Source organism: Carlito syrichta, unplaced genomic scaffold (genome assembly GCF_000164805.1).
Source record: "Carlito syrichta isolate Samal-C Ts95f unplaced genomic scaffold, Tarsius_syrichta-2.0.1 Scaffold311905, whole genome shotgun sequence".
NCBI classification, from domain to species: Eukaryota; Metazoa; Chordata; class Mammalia; order Primates; family Tarsiidae; genus Carlito; species Carlito syrichta.
In genome coordinates this window covers 24,403-31,161 of record NW_007256001.1, presented here as the reverse complement: position 1 = coordinate 31,161, position 6,759 = coordinate 24,403, and the positions used below count along the sequence as shown (strand labels likewise).

The following is a 6,759-nucleotide window of genomic DNA, read 5'->3' as shown; positions in this document are numbered from 1 at the left end:
GCCTGTAATTCCGGCTACTCGGAAGGCTGAGGCGGAAGGATCGCCGGAGCCCAGCAGGTCAAGGCTGCAGTGACCGGGAGCAGCCACTGCACTCCAGTCTGGGCAACAGAGTGAGACTCCAACTCAAAAAAAAAGGCAAGCCAGGCTTGGTGGCTCAGCCTGTAATCCCGCGCCTTGGGAGGCTGAGGTGAGTGGATTGCCTGAGCCATCAGGTTCAAGACCCGCCTGGGCAACTTGGTGAGACCTCATCTCATCTTGGTTAGACCTCATCTCTATATATCAAAACATGAGCTGGGCGTGGTAGAGCGTGCCTGTAATTCAAGCTACATGGAAGGCTGAGGCAGAAGGATCGCTGGAGCCCCACCAGGTCGAGGCTACGGTGGCCGGGAGCGGCCACTGCACTCCAGTCTGGGCGACAGAGTGAGACTCCAACGCAAAAAAAAAAAGGCAAATCTCAGGAAGCATCAGGTTACACACACCATGAGGAAACCCTATATCATAAATGTGGAAAACCTTTAGCCAGAAGTCAGCCCTCACTGTGTATCAGAGAACTCACACAGGGGAGAAACTCTATGAATGTTATACATGTAGGAAAACTTTTTACCATAAAACAATCCTTACTATATACCAAAGAACCCATGCAAGTGAGAATCCATGTGAATGCAAAGCATGCAGGAAAACTTTCTCCCAGAAGCCAAAACTTTTTTTGCATCGTAGAACTCACACGAAAAAACCCTGGACATGTAATGAATGTAGGAAAACTTTTTCCCAGAAATCAGGCCTCACTACACAAGAGAAAAACCCTATCATTGTAATGAATGTGGGGAAACTTTTTGCCAGAAGTCACACCTCAGCAGGCATCAGCAAACACACAGGGAAGAAATCCTGTGTGGCAGAGACTGAATTTCTGTTCCCTCAAAGGTCTCTTTTCTCTGGGACACAGGAAGCCTGCATTTCTCTAGCCCCCGTTGTACCTGTCTCCATATAACAGCTCTGTCCAGGAAAATATGTTCACAAGTAATGAGTGTTATCTCCAGGCCTAGCAACAAAGAAAAAGTCCATGCAGTTCTCCCTGGTTGCTCATATTCTCTGGGACTGAGGTGCAGATGACCCCAAGGTGGCATGATAGAAAGAATTGATTGGAGAGAGCAGAGGTCTTCCTATCTCTCTCCCCAAATCCTCAATTTCTACTATATGTAAGAAATAAATACCTACTCTTTCGAATAATTGTATGTGTGACCTGTTTGTAATATAAGAGAGATATCCCACTATGGATAATTTGCTTTATGAACTCTCTAAGAGGAGGATGAAATGAGTACTGTTGTTCATATACTTTTAATTCAGGTTTAAACGACTTACATACATTAGGAGAGTAGGAAAAAAGTACATAGTACAATACTTTAGCATTAGTATGCAACTCTAGCCTCTTTATAACTTGTGAAATACATAAACTCTGTTCTTTTTTTTTTCCTTCTCAGCTAGTATATATAAATTCAGCTTACACATCTACTTCGGGAGAACTTAACCCACACCCTGGTTCCTCTGGGAGCATACACCTGAACTGACTACCCAAACCATGACCTGACTGACAATACAGAGAGTTAATTGTCACCAGTTAAGGATTATAGTTTCAGTTCTGCTTTTCAGTTAATCAGCAAACATGTCAAGCTATTTTATGTAACAGACACTACAAGACATAGTCCTTCCCCACTAGTTCAGACTAGGGGATGTACAGGCACTCCAGTGAGTAGAATTATACATTATCTGCAGGGGCGGAGAAGGCATGCTCCACCAGATTGTGCAGTTGGCTCCTGTTAAACTTGCTTTAAGTTAGATAACAATCACCTTGATGATTTCATAAAATCAAAGCAGCACAAAATATGTTCAAAAATGTGTCTTTTAGGCAATGAGACTGTATTGGATATGAGAAAAATGGATGCATTCTACTTTAAAGCAGATTTAAAGTTAAAATGAAAGTCAAGTGGGTTGTCAGCATATTTGTTAACAAAACAGAACAATTGACTTAAAAAATAAAACATATTTAAACATTTCCTAAGTGCTCATTGGACAGCCATTCTGGGAGGAAGGATCAGGTAGTACAGGAAAAGCATAATAGGAGAACCCCTCCACCTCCAGACAATAACCCTCTGTGATTAGTCTCCAGCCACAGCCTTCATTCAGACTTCTCTTGGCAGTCAGCCCTCCTGACACCCTCAGGGGTTGGTCCCATTCTCCCCACTTCAGAGCTGAGAAGACTGAGGTTCTGAGAGCTAAGGTGCCAGCCCACTCTGGATGGGCTGTTCCAGCAACTTTACAAGACTAGGTCTTGGTGTTCAATCCAATTTGGCGGGTTGTTTTTTTGAGACGGGTCACACTCTATTGTCCAGGCTGGAGTGCAAGGGTGCGATGTGCGATTCCGGTCTTCCAGCTCAGCAGGTCGTTAGGGAGCCTGTGTGCACTCCCAAGCATGTACCCCTTCCCCACATGCATCACACCCCACATGCACACCCCTCCCTGTAGCACTGGCAGCCCACACACGAGCACCCCCGTCACAGCCCCACTGTGTGTCCCCTGCTTCGTTAACATCCCCCTGTACACTTCATCCCGTCCCCACTCCCCACATTCGCACCCTTGCCTGTGGCATCCACACCCCCACAGGTGCACCACCATGTGCAGACCCTCGGCTGCATTAACACCCCCATGTGCACACCTCTTTCCCACACCCTAACTACACACCCCCCTCCACATTCACATCCTCCACTTGCACACCCCCTGCTGTGCTCACACATCCCACCACACTAACATCCCGCCTGCACACCCTCTCCCCACAGTGCTTACACCCCCAGCAGTACACACACATAGGTGCACACGCCACGCTCACACTGTTACTGTTTGGTAGAGGTCCTGAATACAGCCAATCACTGAGAGAGGTATTGCCAGGGAAGAAGTCTTTTTATTTGAATGATACCAGCCAAGGAGAATGGGAATTCTGTCTCATCTCCCTGTCCCACTAAAAGTGAGGAGCTTATATAGTGGGACAGAAATGTAGAAAGCAGGTATTGGGGAAGGGTAAGGAAGAGGAGTTGGCAAACAGGAGGGGTCTGGCATCTCATTGTCGCTCCAGTGATCTGGTGAGATGCAGTTCCTTAATATTATAGGCCTGAAAGTGGTTCCTTGGGAAAGGAACTCACATAAAACAAATGTAAGTGTCAAACTGGAGGGTCAGTGCCTTTTTTCTTTTTTCTTTTTTTTTTTTTTTTTTGAGTTGCCAAGTTGCCCAGGCTGGAGTCTCTGAGTTGGAGAGTCTCTGTCACCCAGAGTAGAGTGCAGTCCCGGCCACGGCAGCCTCGACCTGCTAGGCTCCAGCGATCCTTCCACCTCAACCTTCCAAGTAGCTGGAACTATAGGCACACACTGTCACACCTGGCTAATTTTTTATTTATTGTAGAGAAAAAATCTCGCCAAGTTGTCCAGACTGGTCTCGAACCCGCAGGCTCAGGCAATCCACTCACCTCGGCCTCCCAAAGTGCTGGGATTACAGGCTGAGCCACCAACCTCGGTTCACCTTAGCCTTCCAAGTAGCCAGACATACAGGTACACACTACCATGCCTGGCTGGTTTTTTTATTTATTATGGAGATGAGGTCTCACCATGTTTCCCAGACTGGTCTCAAACCCATGGGCTCAGGCAGTCCTCTCACCTCAGCCCCGCAAAGTTCTGGGATTATAGGCTTGAGCCACCATACCCAGCCTTCTGTGTTTTTTGTTTGTTTGTTTTTGAGTTGGAGTCTCACTCCTGCTGGGCTCCGGCAATCCTTCCGCCTCAGCCTTCCAAAGTAGCTGGAACTACAGGTGCGCACTACCACGCCTGGCTAATTTTTTGATTTATTGTAGCGATGAGGTCTCACCAAGTTGCCCGGGCAGGTCTTGAACCCACGGGCTCAGGCAATCCACTCACCTCAGCCTCCCAAAGCACGGGATTAACAACTGAGCCACCGAGCCTGGCTTGTGTTTATTTTTTAAAACAAAAAAAGGGGGGAGCTGGGTACAGTGGCTCACACCTAGAATCCCAGCACTTTGGGAGGCAGAGGTGAGGGGATTGCCTGAGCCCAGGAGTTCAAGACCAGCCTGGACAACTTGGCAAGACCTTGTCTCTACAATAAATAAAATTAGCTAGGCATGGTGGCATGCCTTTGTAGTTCCAGCTACTTGGAAGATTGAAGCAGAAGGACTGCCTGAGCCCATCAGGTCGAGGCTGTGGTAGTCATGCTTGTGCCACTGCACTCCAGCCTAGGTGACATAGTGAGACTCTGACTCAAAAAAACAAACTCAGAAACAAAAACAAAACAAAAACTATAACCATTAGTTCTATGGGGAAGTTAGGCTGGTTTCAAAACCTATGTTTTCCTGTACCTCCCTGATGACACACATAGTGTACTATGGCACACATATTCCTATTACAGTGCCCTATTTCCAAATAAATTTATTTTAGAGAGCCTCTCTCTGTTTCCTATTAAGGTTGACAGATGTATTGTTAGTTCAAAAATTCTCGGCCGGGCTTGGTGGCTCAGCCTGTAATCCTAGCACTTTGGGAGGCCGAGGTGAGTGGATTGTCTGAGCCCGCGGGTTCGCGACTCACCTGGGCTACTTGGCGAGACCTCATCTCTACAATAAATCAAAAATTAGCCAGGCGTGGTAGCGCGTGCCTGTAGTTCCAGCTACTTGGAAGGCTGAGGCAGAAGGATCACCGGAGCCCAGCAGGTCAAGGCTGGGGTGGCCGGGAGCAGCCATTGCACTCCAGTCTGGGTGACAGAGTGAGACTCCAACTCAAAAACAAAAACAAAAAACAAAAATTCCCAGTCCTTTCAACAGTTCAACCCCTATCTGTGGTCAGGTATAACTTTGAACTTGTCAGTTAAAATGCACTGACCTCAATGTGAGATTACCAAATCTAATCTTTTCACTTTTGCAGTGTTTACTTTTATCTCTTTTTAAAAATTTATTTATTTGAACCACAAAATGCCAAAATGCATGTGTAAATTTAAATGTCAAAACTCATGTAAATTTTGTAATTAATTTTTCTAGACAGTGGATGTTTATTAAACAAACAAAAAGTCTTTTTGGAGCTCTTTGTGCAAAATGCAACTGCTTGTTCAATGTGGCAAATGATAGAAAGCCAGATACAAACCAGTATGTGCTAACAGCTGAGCATAGGAGGAGGGTGATTTCATCTGTTAGTACCAAGAAAGTGATAAAATAACAGAACAGAAGTTAAAGCATCCTTTTCAGAGCAGAAGTTAGAACATCCTTCCACACCATATGTCATCATTAGTCTTTCCATTCAAACATTCCATCACATTGATACTAGAAGTCATTTCTGATTCTAAAACTGCACATAAATTTTCAAGTGCCAAGATGAAATCTGCAGTAAGAAAAAAATGTAATAGCTCCATTTAGGATCACAGGTTATGATGGGTCTACCATGTCACTGTTTTACAGCATAGCTGTGGATGCAAGCTGGGAGGGTCCTCAAAGATGGGAGGAATCTTTGGTCACCCAGGTTTCTGACACTGTCCTGAGAAAAAATTCAAAGACAGTATAGAAATACAAAGAATATGGCCGGACTCAGTGGCTCAGCCAGTAATCCCAGCACTTGGAGAGGCCGAGGCAAGTGGATTGCCTGAGCCCGCTGGTTCAAGACCAGCCCGGACAACTTGGCAAGACCTCGTCTTTACAATTTAAAAAAATTAAAAATTAGCTGGGTGTGGTAGTGTGTGCCTGTAGTTCCAGTTACTTGGAAGGCTGAAGCGGAAGGCTCGCTGGAGCCCAGCAGGTCGACTCTGGGGTGGCGGTGAGTGTGCCACGGAACTCCAGTCTGGGTGACAGAGTGAAACTCCAACTAAAAAAAAGCAAAAAGAAAAAGAAATACAAAGAATGCAAAGACAGTGAAGCAGACGCAGAAAAGCTTACTGAAAGCAAAAGTACACACTCGAGAGGAATGCAGGCGTACTCGGGTATGAGCTGCACTTAGTGACTTGTGGGTTTCCTTTTCACAATTGTTGTTTTTACACTAAGAGTGGAATGTTGGTATTAAGGAGCGAAATATTCGTGGGTTTTATAAGGAAGGGGTAGGAATTTCTAAGAATCAGTTCTCCCTCTTTGTCTATTTCTGGTCACCACTGGAGTTGTCATGGCACCAGTTGGTGTGTGAGTTACAATGAGTGCATAATGAGGGGCAAAGTCAGGCAGTGGGCCAATTTGACACCATCTTAGTTTGAACTGGTTCTAGCTGGTCTCCAGTAACCTGTTACCAGAGTCAGCATTTCTCATCTGCTGTTTGGTATTTCCCATTCTCCTGCTTCCACCCAAACGTTCCTATCTCACAAGTAATCAAAATGCAGAAAAAGTTTCATTTACTTGTGCAACATTTCTCTCCTGAACAGGCCTTGCTGATAAGGCTATTGTGAGTTAAGTCCCTCCCAGATGAGCATCTGATATCTGTTCTCATGGCAATAAAGCACTCATCATTAAGTCCTTCTTTCTTCAGCATCTATGCTGTTCAAACTGAGTTCGTGAAAACAGAAGTCAAGCCAGGCTCGGTGGCTCAGCCTGTAATCCCGCGCCTTTGGGAGGCTGAGGTGAGTGGATTGCCTGAGCCCGTGGGTTCGAGACCCGCCTGGGCAGTGAGACCTCATCTGTACAATAAATCAAAAAAATTAGCCGGGCGTGCACACTTGTAATTCCAGCTACTCAGAAGGCT

At 45.8% G+C, this 6,759-nt stretch overlaps 1 long non-coding RNA gene across 2 annotated transcripts in view; it reads left to right on the top strand.

Moving 5' to 3' along the window:
• Positions 1-6,550, top strand: part of LOC103271783 — a 10,377-nt gene extending 3,827 nt beyond the window's left edge. The window contains exon 3 of one of the 2 annotated variants that reach the window (XR_505072.1): positions 6,443-6,550. This is a non-coding gene — a long non-coding RNA (uncharacterized LOC103271783). Of the gene's footprint in view, positions 1-1,478; positions 1,970-6,442 lie in introns of those variants that run through there. The other variant, XR_505071.1, reaches the window with a different exon arrangement.
• The last annotated feature ends 209 nt before the right edge of the window (positions 6,551-6,759 follow it).